The sequence below is a fragment of the Petaurus breviceps genome, unplaced genomic scaffold (assembly GCF_028583685.1).
Source record: "Petaurus breviceps papuanus isolate PSGF00001 unplaced genomic scaffold, PetGlider_PUasm1.0 171, whole genome shotgun sequence".
NCBI classification, from domain to species: Eukaryota; Metazoa; Chordata; class Mammalia; order Diprotodontia; family Petauridae; genus Petaurus; species Petaurus breviceps.
In genome coordinates, this window is record NW_027185754.1 from 19622135 (window position 1) to 19635585 (window position 13451).

Below are 13451 nucleotides of genomic sequence, written 5' to 3' on the forward strand. Positions count from 1 at the left end.
TGCACTCTCAAGATGAGACCCCACATAACTAGTTTCTAAAATCAGTGCTGCTTTAACACTGCCTTCCCTTGCCTTCCCCCCACAACCTGGTCTGTTAAGCATCTGCTAAAACTTCACTCAATTTTCTGAAAATCAGATCTCTTAGTATGTTCTGCACTACTCAGGGAAAGTGAATGGAGTTCAGAGCAGGAGACCTGCAGGTGATGACAAAGGGAAAGAATGAAGGTGCTCAGTACAGGCAACTAGGCAAGTATGAGGCCTTTTTTCTTAACTGCACACATCTAGAGGAAGTAAACTTTAGTGGAGATGCACTTTAGTGGAAAAGACAGGTGATTCTGTAGTTTCCTAGCTGTGAGACCTTGGGCGCTTCACTGATTTCCTCAGCTGTGATGGGGAGTAACAATACACATGCTATGTTACCTCATAAGATTGTTGTGAAGAACAAATGAGAGAATGCAAGCAAAGTAACTTTTGACTGTGTGCCATTACTGACATGTGGCTTGGGATGATGAAAAGAGCATCAAACCCAGGAGACTAGGGTCCAAATCCTAGCCCTGACACTGACTAACCATAGCACCTTAACACAAGTCATTCTGACTTGCTGTACTTCATAGGTCTGTTGTAGGGAATGTGCTTGATCTTTCTAATACCCGAAGGCACCATGTAAATGTGAGCTATTGTCACTACTACAAGCAGAGAGAGTTCTTGAAACTGTTGCTGCTATCAGATAAGAGAGGACAATCCAACAGGAATGTTAAATTTTCCCCAAGACCATATATCAAGTCACACTACTTCCCATCACCTTAGTGGACTGCTAAGTTGCAGAGAAAGTGTCAACCTGTACTAGTAGAGGGAGTTACTTCACCTGAGAGTTCACTATACCAGTCCCTCTCCTTCCTATCTTTAGGTAAGAAAATTAAGGTTTGGGAAGGTTCTCCAGTGAGTCAATGGAAGAGCTAAACTAGAGAGCAGAATGCCTGGCTGCCAACCCAGGGGTCTTGGCACTGTTTTGTGCTATGCCATTCAGGAGACAGAAGAACCTGGAAAGGTACCCTCAGCATCCAAAACTGTTCACCTTGAATAACAGCTGCAAGCTGACTCTCCTCAATCTTTCATTAAAGAGAAAGAAAAGTCATTCGAGGGAAGTTGGAAACGCCAGTGGTGATTACAAAGAAGAAGCATGAGAAAAGAACAGTTGCTCATGATAGTCATGAGGGCATGGCATGAAGAGGGTGTGAGTGTCCCCCTAGAAAAGCCCAGTTCCCATTGGAAGTAAGTAAATCTCATGACTGGCTGTGGACAACAGCACTGGCTTTAAAAGCCAGAAATATCACTAAGCTGGACAAGGTGCTGGGGTGGTGGGAGCCCCAGGAACAGCTTCAAGGGCCTTGTTGCATTCTTCTTAAATAAGCATGAATGTCAGTCTTCCCAGAGCACCCCCTTGGTGCTCATTCATATGCTAATTCACAGAGGGAAAGCATCTTTTCTCTTGCTGAATCTTTATCTGGAGCTCTGGCTTTATATCCTCATTCTACCCTCTAGAGGTTTTTGACCTCTAGTATAGCCAAGAGTGAGAAATGGTCATTCTGGAACCAAGTGACAAACCTGCACACAAAACTTAGCTCCCAAACAAAAGACCCAATTGAATTCCCAAACCAAAATGGAGCTGGAGACCAAGCCACCCAAGTTCAAAGGGCTTTTTCTAGCATGCCTGGGTACTTCAGAGGCAAAATTCAGTATGGATCAACAAAGAATAACAAAAGGTAACAGACAGTAGTTTAAGAACACTCACTCTGAGTCAAAGAATCTGGGACCAAATTCTGACTATCTTCCTAACTACCTATGTGATCCCGTGTCAGTAACTTAAAGTCTGAGCCTTAAATTCATTTGTAATATGAAAAGGTTTGATCATGTGGCCTATAATCTCATAGGCCTTCCAGCTTTGGATCCAATAAGCCTATAAACAGGCATAGATAACAAGTCTGGCTATGGATGGGCTGAGGTAGCAGCAGAAAATTTTGCCCTCTCATACTGGCTCCTACACAATGGGACAAGGTCTCGAATTTATGCCAGACAAGTCAATATATCTCCTTCTTCTGATATATCTTTTATTTGTTAAATTCACACCGTTCTTATTATCCAACCAACTAAATTTTTAAATGACATTAAAAAGGGCCATTTTCAAGGGAAAAAAGAAAAGAGAATACTTCTTTGCTTCCTGGTACATGGACAAAAAAACCTGTAGGGCATGTGCTGCTGTCAAATAAAAGTAGGGATTTTAACAGGATATTGATAGAATATAAGCTCACTGAGGACAAAGATTCTATCATTTTTGTCTACATATCCCCAGCACCTAGCACAGAGTAAGCATTTAGTAGTTAATTGACTGATACTTTGCCCAAAGCATGGTTACTCATCAAACACATCACTCAGTTCTAAGGAGGCTCTTTCAGATCTGTTCTGGGTGGCCAAAGCGTGGCTGAACTAGGAGAAGGTGCTGTGCCCAAAGAACCAAGCTTCCAGTGCTTGGGCCTGGGGAAGAGGGAAGAAGAGCCTGAAGAAGCCCTTCCCCTTCTCTGAGTTCCTGCAGGTTCAGATATGTTAGGGGTGGGGAAGCTGTATGAGTTCTATTTACACCCTTACCCCTTCAAGCTTCACACTCCCTCTACCCACTCAAAACCCTTGTTCCCAATATTTCCATCCTGGGCCCTTCTCCAGAGCAGAATGGGGCAGAAGAGGTGGTTTCTTAACAGACACATGGGGCAACAGGAAGCATTCCTAACTATTCCAGAAAGCTCTATATTTATTTTTTTCTCAAGATACTCCACACTTGCTTTCCTTCTTCAAAAAATGAATCCTTGCCATACAGATCATTAACACAAGGCATTGGAAATTCATTAAAACACTATAAGGCACTTGTTGACATTTCATTTATTTATTTTTCCTAAAGAAAAGTCTCAATAGGGACTCGTGAATAATCCCTCACCCTGTTGAGATCAATCAAGGAGAGAGTGTTAGTGGAAACATCTTCCTCTGGTCTCCCTCTCTAGCAGGGTTCACTTTCCTCTTCTGCAAGTCTTGCTGCTATTTCTCCTCCATGACTCACCACATGTCCAACATTCCCTGTGTTTCTAAAAAGCTGGGAGTAGGATCATCCATCAGTAGAGATCTGTAATGGGAATGCAAATTTGGAAGATCTTCCCTGCCCCTAGGCTAAAGTGCACCTGGAGCCTGGGGTGGGAGGCTTGTTTTTCAGTAGATACTTTTTGATTGGCCACAGGGTCAATAAGGTTGTTACATTCTCTGAGCCAGGAGAAGGCTATATAAGCCCTGATGTGTAGCTTTGTTTTGGGGCTCACTTTGAGAAGTGTTCTGTGATTTGATCTGGATTCTGGGAAGCCGTTGTCCAGAGCGCCCTGCAGCCCCCTCCCCTTTGAAAAACCCAGATGTTGAAACCCAGATGTTGACTGGGTATGGATGTAATGGCTGGACAGTTTGGAAAGCTGTCTACTTGATCTGTTTCTGTCTTGATAATTCTGCCTGTATACTTTGAAGTTCGGGGTGCTGACCTTTTCCCCCTGAACAAGGTAAACGATATATGGTCTGACTGATTAAAGTAAGCTTGTTAACCCATTTTGAGTTGCTTTCCTTTATCAAAGCAGATCCAAGAACCTGTATGGGCAGCAAACCCTGAGGACGCTTGGGGTGCTTGCTGCTACAAGATCAAATTCAAAAGGTTTCTATCTTTGAAGAGACCATAGTAGCCACCATACAAGACCCACCAAAAATCTGCCCCTTGACCATTTGCTAAACCTTTTCAGAGTTCCTAATATAGCATGTATGAAGCCCTGTGGGGTATACAAATAAGACATGGTCCCTGCCCTCAGGAAACTAACAGTTCCACAACTATCACACTCTACTGTGAAGATGTTAATTAAGTGGAATAAAAAACCAAAAGTTCCATAGGGAACCACATAACCATCAATCTCTTTGATAAGGGCAACAAGCTATGTGTTCTGGCACCTAAAAGAGACAAAGCCCAAAGCCTGCTTGTTATACAATGGAGATGATGGTAACACTTTACACACTTCACAAAGATATTGTGAAATTCATTTGACATAATGCTTTGGAAGACAGAAAGTGCTGTTTGAATGCAAGCATTAGCCTCATGGAGATGGTTGGCTCTCTGGTCATAGTCCATCCCCAGACAAGTCCACTCACTGCCAGTAAAAACAACAGGCCCAAGTTACATTTGGGCTCCCTGCAGATGCTGCCCCTGCCACAGGTTCCCCCCCCCCATCAGATGAGTTGATGCCAAAGCTGGTGTTTAACCACGGACATCTGATGTGTGCAGAAAATCCCTCTAAATGCTTTTCACCTTCTTATGTGTCATTTCTGCCAAGAGTATGATTATTCCAAGCTAATGTAAAAATTGCAGCTTTCACCACCTAATGTCATGAAGTACTCATTATCAATTTGGTTAGTGAGTTACCGGGTTGTTTTAAATTACAAGATATCTGGCACAGAGTGGGCCCCTTTGATTTATGATAATTATCTCTCACTGCTGAGCCGATTAGAAAAGCATGATCTTACTGGGCACGCATAATGCTTTCTGAGTCGAGCTTCTCTCCTCTGGATGCCTTTGGGAAGGAGGGAATCCCTTTGTTCTAGACCCGTTTTCTCTCCTGTCATGTGTCTTCAGTGCTTGTCACAGGGATGGAGAGTAGCTGATTTGTAAAACTGTTAGTTTTGCTTCAAGAGCTGGTTGGCAGGGGATACTGAACAAGCCCCCTTCCTTAAAGACTCAATTTTAAGTTGGAATTAGCACCAGCAGAGAACTAGGAAATTGCATTTGCTTTGTTTGTACAGTGTCCCTGGTCACCCTAACCCTAACACCATCAGCTGTGCCAGGCCCAGGAAATTACGTTCTAAGGTATCGAAGGCTGTTGTCATAGGCCCTAAGAAAGTGACACTTTGGAGTGAAATTGAGCAGGCACTGATACTCTCTTTGTCTGATCCTGAGTTAACCAGCATTTCACTCAGGGTCACCATGGAAGCAGCAGGAGAGAGCCCAGAGGGATCAGTTCAGTTGGTTACTTTTCTTCCTAAATAGATCTTGGGGAATTTTTCATTTTGTGTACTCATATCTGGATGCTACACAAAGTCTTAATTTGAAATGGGCTTCTAAAACTTCCCCCATTAAGAGTAGTACTCAAAATCATTTTTCACCACCACTTCTCTGCCACTTCCTCAGGCCACATTATCACACTTTCAGGTCTTGTTTACACTGTCCATGGTTATAAGAAAGGACATTTAAAATTAAATCTTCTCATCTGCAGATCTGTATTGGTATCTACTCCAGGCAAGCATTCCATTCAGTATCTGATAATCTGTGCTTCTTGTGAGGGATTCTTGGACCTTAATGGAGGGACCTCATGGGGGCTGGGAATGGGGAGGAGTCAATCTTGTTAAACTGAGCTCCCCATACTTTTTTTTTTTTTTTTGCTTTTTGGAGGGAAGAATGCAGGACAATTAAGTTAAGTGACTTGCCCAAGGTCACATGGCTAGTTTTGTGTTAAGTGTCTAAGGCCGGATTTAAACTCAGGTCCTCCTGACTCCAGGGTCAGTGCTCTATTCACTGAGCCACCTAGCCACCCCAGCTCCCCATACTTTTGAAGGAGGGTCTTTGGGCATTCTAAGGAGAGCTGTGGTCAAGGGGAAGGAATGAATCTGGTACAGTAGAAAGAGTATTGGATCTAATTGGAGTTAGAGAACCTGGATTCAAATCCTGATTGACCCCTTTGACTCTGGACAAACCACTTAACCTCTCTAGGTCTCAGTTCCTCATCTGTAAAGAATAACCTCTAAGTTCTCTTTGAGAGAGAATATGAATATATAAACCCATAAAATTTGATAAGGGCTATCCTCTGGTAGATAAATATCCTGGTTAGGGTACTGATTTCATAGAACAGAAAATTAGTGCTAGAAGAACTCATAAAGATCTAATCAAATCCCTTCATTTTACAGAAAAGGAAACTGAGGCTCAGAAAGGTTGAGCAACTTCTTCAAGACTGAAGAGCTAGTAAATAACAGCTGAGACTAGAGACAAATAGTAATAAGAATGACTTAAGTACTAACACTGAGAAAGCATAGGGAGCCTACCCTCACACAAAACCGTAATTCACATAACCCATGTAATTATGAGATAATATTTATAAAATGTTTTCTAAAAAGCTCTTATACATCTTAAAGTTCTACATAAATGCTAGCTATCATCATCAATGTTATTATTGTCCAAGGCTCCCCTTTAAGGGGGGGGGTGTAGCTTTGACTACAGAATGGCAAGATTTTAGTTCCTTACTCCCACTGACCAGGTATCACGAGGAAGGGGATAGATAAGAAGAAAAGACAAGACATTCCCCACCATCACCTCCATCTTGTGAAAAAACTATTGCCCAATAAATGATTAACACACTCCTAACTTATCTGTTCTGGGTCCCACCTAGTACATAGAAATTAAAAAGAAAATGTCTATCTTACTTGTTATAAATTCATGGCTTGGGGCAGCCAGGTAGCACAGCCAGTAAGAGCACTGGCTCCAGTGTCTTGGGATGACTTGGGGAGGATCGAATCCGGGCTCTGATGCTTAGCACCCACCCAGAAATAACTGGCCTTGTAACCTTGAGCAAGTTACATGACCCCAATTGCTTTAAAAAAAAATTCATGGCTTCTCCTACCCATGGATACAGTCAGGCATCATCTAGGCCATTTCACTTTAAAGGGGATATGAGGAACTGGAGAAGGGCACAAGGAGAGCAGCTACAGTGATCACAGAGATGGAATCAGGCTGAGGGGGCAGTCATCCAAGAACAGAGTCAAGTGATATAGAAAGATAAGGGCAAAGGGAGATAAGATTAAAGTCTATAAGATCACAAGGGACAGGCAAAGAAAGCACCAACTTGTTTACCAAACCCTGGAAATTTAAGGGATGAGGGTCAGGAGGGTTCTCTTTAAGAAAGAACAAAAATTAATAATAGCTGCCATGTAGTTAGCAAATTCTTAAGTTTTTTAAAAATACTTTACATACATTATCACATTCAACCTACTGATTTCCCTTGTGGCCTACTACACAGCTTCTATGGAGAGCCTCAGATTCTTTGGCCAGTCTACCCAGAATCTTTCTTGGGTGAGCATGTATGGTTGTTGTGGAAAATCTAAACAACTTCTGTACCTATAGAGGTTCTGTGCAGACTCTTTGGTGAGTGGGTCTGTCTTCTACTGGGATCTATGCTGCATCTCTGGCTATGTGCTAGGAAATATATACAGATATGATGACACCCTTAATCTTATTACCAACCATAGCAGGTTCCCCTTCCAAGATGAACTCAGAAATTCCTTTATTGGATCATAACTTTCTATCAATCCACCTTCTCTATGCCTAATCTCCTTGAACCAGGATTCTCTGTCCTCCATTACTCTGTGGTCTCCCAGGCCTTCACTCCTGCTCTGGTTTTACTTTACTCTCTTCCCAAACTCAATCCTTTAGTCAAGGATCAAGGCAATTTAGTCACTTTAGTTAAAACCCTTGCTCCCTGTCCTGCTGCCACTCACACCTCACCAACACCAGAGTCTGGATTATTGTCACCATGTGTTCCTATTCACATGCTGCAAAACAGCAATTGGGCTGCCTGGGTCCACTAAGAATTTATGTTATCAAATCTGAACTAAGCCCTCAATGAAGCAAGGCAATCCTTTCATTTCTACCCAACTGATTCTCCATCCTGCTCTTAAAGTACCTATTCCAAACCTTATCACACACCCTTGAGCCTTCCAGATCATCTCTTCCCCTACCCTTACAGCCTAGGACCTCACCTGAAAAAAGGAGAGACCATTTGCTGTAAGTTAACTTCTTTCCCTCTCTCTACACCTCACAAAATATTGTGCCCCATTCTTTGTTTCTTGACTCCATTCTCTGACAAAAGAGTGGCCCTTCTTTCCAGCAAAGCCAGTCTTTCTCTGTGTACCCTTAATCTCATCCTCTCCCACCTTTTCTAGCTCCCTCAACCCCCCTTTCTTCCCTATCTTCAATCTCTCCCTATCTACTAGCTCATTTATGCCTACAAACATACCTAAATCTTCCTCATCTTAAAAAAAAAATCCTCTCTAGAATCTTCTTGTTGTTCAGACATTTTTCAATTGTGCCTTACTCCTTGTGACCCCATTTGAGGTTTTCTTGGCAGAGATTTGGAGTCTGTCATTTCCTTCTCCAGCTCATTTTACAAATGAGGAAATTGAGGCAAAGTCAAGTGACTTGCCAGGGTCACACAACTAACATCTGAGGCTAGACTTGAACTCAGGTCTGTCTTCTTGACACCAGGCCTGGTGCTGTATTCACTGCCCTCTAGAACAGACCATCCCCTAAAGCTATCACCCTGCATCTCTCCTACCTTTCTCAACCAAACTCATAGAAAAAAAATATTTTCTGCCTCTAATTCCTCTTATTCATTCATTCAGTCAATAAACATTTATTAAGAGCCTGCTATGTGGCAGGCACTGAGCTAAACCCTGGGGATACAAAAAGAGACAAAAGAGAGTCCCTGCCCTCAAGGAGCTTACAATCTAATGGGAGAGCCTACAAGCAAACAAATATGTACCAAAAGCTATACAAAGAATATGTGACAGAGGAGTGGCTAGGTGGCACAGTGAGTAGAGCGCTGGCCCCGGAGTCAGGAGGACCTGAGTTCGTATCTGACTTCAGACACTTAACACACACACACACACAAAACCTAGCCGTATGACCTTGGGCAAGTTACTTAACCCCAAATGTCCTCCAAAAAGAAAAAAAAAAGAATGTGTGACAGGGAATAAATGTTTAAGAAGACTGGAAAGGTGGGAGAAGGAGGGGAAGTGGAAGGGTAGGTTATGAAAGGCCTGGAATGCCAAACAGAGGATTCTGTATTTGATCCTTGGAGATGACAGGCAGTCACTGGAGTTTATTGGGTAGGAGAATGACACGCTTGGGCCTGCACTTCAGGAAAATCACTTTGGTGACTGAACAGAAGATGTCCTGGAATGGAGAGAGACTTGAGGCAAGCAGATCCACCAACTGGCTAATGCAAAAGTCCAAGAATGAGTTGAAAAGGGCCTGTATGAGGGTGGTAGCAGTATCATAAGAGAGAATATGCTCAGAAGAGAGCATATTTAAGAAACACTGAAAAGGCCTTGGCAACAGATTTCCTAGATTTCCAGTGTGGGGAACCAGGAGAATGGTGTTGCCTTTTACAGTAATAGGGAAGGTAGGAAAGGGGAAAAGATAATGAGTTCAGCTTTGGACAGGTTGAGTTTTAAGTGTCTACTGGATATCCAGTCTGAGATATCTGAAAAGCAGTTGGACATGTGAGACTGGAGAGAAGTTAGGGCAGGATAGGTAGATTTGAGAATCACCAAATTAACAACTATATATGCCAATTCCTTAGAGATGGTCATTAAGTTCATAGAAACTGATGAGATCACCAAGTGAAGTAGTATAGAGGAAGAAGAGGGCACTGGACAGAACCCTGTGGGGACATCTATGGTTACAGGGCATGACCTGGAGGAGGATCCAGCAAAGGAGACCAAGAAGGATCCATATTAAAGGTAGGAGGAAAGAATAGTGTCCTAAAAACCTAGAGAAAAGAGAATATCAAGCAGATGAGAATGATCGACATTTTTTTTGGTGGTTTTCTTTTTTTTGGAGGGCAATTGGGGTTAAGTGACTTGCCCAGGTCACACGGCTAGTTTTTGTGTTAAGTGGCTGAGGCTGGATTTGAACTCAGGTCCTCCTGACTCCAGAGCCAGTGCTCTATTGTGTGCTACCTAGCTGCCCTTCTCTCCTCTCTTAATAACTTTTATCAGCTCACATGAGTTTAGTGATCACATCAATGCTGATGATTCTCAGATCTCTTTATCTAGCCCCCTGGCAGCTCTCCTGAGCTCCAGTCACATTCACTGTCTAGAGGACATTTTAAACTGTATGTCTCATAGGCATCTCAAACTCAAAAAATCAAAACCAGAACTCATTATCTCCCCCCAAAACTATGCCTCTTCCAAATTTTCCTGCTTCTATCCAAAGCACCCCACTACCCTTCCAGTCACCCAGTTCACAATCCTGTCATTCTCTATTCCCACATCTCAAATCTGTTGCCAAATCTTGTCATTTGTATTCCCACAACTTTTCTCTAATCCATCCCTTGTGTCAGCTAAAAATAGGACATTAGGTCCTCACTCCTTGCCTAGGCTCCTTGCCATAGCCTCCCACTCAGCTTCAAGTCTTCATTTCCACCAATCCATCTTCCAACAACTGCCAGAGTGACTTTCCTAAAATGTGGATCTGCCCATGTCATTCTCTTTCTCAAGAAATTTGAGTGGCTCCTCATTACCTCAAGAATCAAACATATACTTCCCTGTTTGACATTTAAAGATCTTCAAAACTTGCTTTTCAAGCTTATTACCCATTACTCTGCTATATGTGCCCTAGAGCCCAGCCAGATGGGCCTTCGGATCTCAGGACCACACGTCTGGAGCTGGAAGGGCTCTCAGAGGTCATCTGGTCCAAACCCCTCCTGCTACCAATGAGATGGAGGCTCTGGCAGGTAAAGACACTCACCAGTGCTAGACGTGGCATTTGATCCCAGGTTCTCTGACTCTAGAGATAGCTCTTTCCACTGGGCCATGCTGCCTCCTGATGGCATTCTATCTCCCATCTAGGAGGTTCTGCAGTGGCTCTCCTGCATGACTGGCAGGCACTTCCTCCCAATTTACTGATTTTTCCAGCTATTAGCCCATTTTCCCCAAAACTATACTGAAACTATTAAATAGTTAATTAGGTTGTCTCTCCTCAATAAACCATAAGATAGTCCAAGGCAGGGAGAACACCATTTTTTACTCTGTGTTCTCAGCAGGTAGCACAGTGCCTGGCACACAGCAGGTACTTAATAAATGCTTAACTGAGTCTCACAACAAGCCAGTAAGGTAGATACAAAACATATTATAATTACCATTTTACTTTGAAATTAAAGAAACTGAAGTTCAAAGAGTTGCCCAGAATCATGTAACTAGTCAATTTGAAAGACAGGATTTGAACATGGACTCACCTGATGCTAAGTCCTTTTTCATGCGTAAGCATTGAATTCATACCCCCTTAAATGTTATAGCCTGAAAATATAAGCAGGTTCCAAAAGGCTTAGATTAATTCATGGGCAACAAATCCATGAGGAGTTTCTAAGGGAAACTGGGATATCTGGTGGTATGTCCTTCACCTCTGAAGTGACAAAAGGTAAGAACGCAACGTCTCCTACACTGACCAGGAACTCATGTCAGATAATAGATTCTTGTGCTCAGTGGCCCATGGGGCTGACCCCGGCCTTCTGTTCTGTTACTGTGGTTGTTAAGAGGTCAGCCATGGGAATCTAGCTACAGGCTTTTGGGTTTTAAAGAATGTCTATCTAATAAATGCAAAGGTTAAGTGGCCAAGGTCCCATGGCTGGAGAGTAACAGAACAAAGACTAGAACTCAGGTCTCTAATGATTTAATACAGGTTTCTTTCTCAGACTGCATCCCCTAGGACCAATGCTAACAGAAAACAGGGCAGTCAGAATAAGTGAAATTGTCACTTTAGACAAACAATGACGCCCTCCTCCTACACTTTACCTTTTGTTCTCCTGATAGAACAGTTGGCCTGAGTTTCCCCCTTTTCTCTGTCCCAACAAGGGACAACATCCAAGGTATAAAACACAAGTACAGGATATCTAGGTAACCTAAGGCCAGATAACTGGGGTTGAGGGAAGGAAAAAGGCAGAGCACCTTTTAGAAGACAGAAGGCAGCTGAGGCTAACCCAAGGTTACATAACCAAGGCTGCCTTCTGTGGGTCTCTGCTTTTTTCCATCCCCTCACTGTCGAGACAAGTTTCAGGGAGCTTTATTGACTTTTATAATCAAGGATCCCTATTTCTAAGGTAAGAATCAGGGCCCATACTGGCCAGTGAGAAGGCCAGTCCTTAAATCCTCAGCTCCTAAGCTATGACCTAGAGCACAATAAACAGGGTTACACAGCTTGGCCTGTTTTCAGCATCAAATTATAGCAATATGAGAACTTCTGAAATATGAAGGACAACTAGGCCTGAATAGCATACAACATCCTTTCTTTCCAGGTACCATCTCCTCACCCTGAAATAAACCCATTTAAACCAACACTAAGAGACAGTCCAATGACCAGCACTCCCCATGGAGACATATGGATCCTCTCTGACACAAGCCCCCATTTTTCACATGAAATGCAGGCTGTCAGCTAAAATGTAATACTTGGCAAAGGGGGAGGGACAGTCCAGGGTTACAGAATTTAGCCCACCGTAACAGTAACAACTCATTTGTATGGCACTTTATGTTTATAAGCACTTTACAGACATTATCTTATATAACCTTCATAGAAGCCCTGGTCATGGTCCAATGGACAGAACCCTTGATTTGTAATCAGAGGACCTGAGTTTGAATCCTGCCTTGGGTACTTTCTATCTGTGTGACCTTCAAGAAGTCACTTATAACTTCTTTGTGGAAAATGTATAAAATGAAGGGGTGGGAATAAATGACCTCTGAGGTCCCTTCAAGCTCTATTATCCCTTGACAGACAATGAAAGTATATTATAGATAAAGTGTTTTATCTTCATTTTATAGAAGAAACCAAGAAATAGAGATATAACATGACCAGTCCAATGTCACAAACAGTAACAGCTAGGCACAACCAGGATTAACCCCAGGTCTCTTAACTGACCCCACTAAACCATTCTGATTGGGGAGTATGTCACTTGGCCCACTATGGATGGGCCCCAGGGATGCTTCACATCCTGCTCAAGTCAGTTCTTGCCATTCATCCAGGAACAGCTCAGGAGACCTTGTCCTGGGGGTCTGAACTTTCTCTGTTCTTGAACTTCAGCCCTGTAGAACTCAATGTCCACACAAGTGAATGTGTCTCATGGCTCCCTACATCCAGGCAGTCCCAGTCATGCTTAATAATCCACCCTAGCACTCTGGCCATCCACCTTTCCACTGTATCCTCTCACCCTGCTGGCTTTATAAATCTGGAAGGTGTATTGCCATTACTACTGAAAGGCAACATCAACTGCTTGTGGCTCTACTAACCATCCCTGCGGCTTCCCAAACCAAAACATCCCTACCTGGCAACCACTCCCTGATACGGGGGTTCTTCACCTACTACAATATAAGACCTTGAAAGGTAGGGACTGTCTTTGCTCTTGTATTTATATTCCCAGAGATAAGCACAGTGCTTAGCACATGGCAGGTGTTTAATAAATGTTTATTCATTCATTTACTGTACCTGTGTGAAAGGGCATTCAAAAAAGACAGTTTTCACAAATTACTGATTCCCAAGAAAACAATATACATAACGACTACAATAA

The 13451-nt window shown here is 42.9% G+C and overlaps 1 protein-coding gene across 1 annotated transcript in view; it reads right to left on the reverse strand.

Annotated features, from left to right (window-relative positions):
- The window catches only part of PEPD (peptidase D), a 250763-nt gene that overhangs the window by 221668 nt on the left and 15644 nt on the right, over positions 1-13451 (reverse strand). The window lies entirely within an intron of this gene.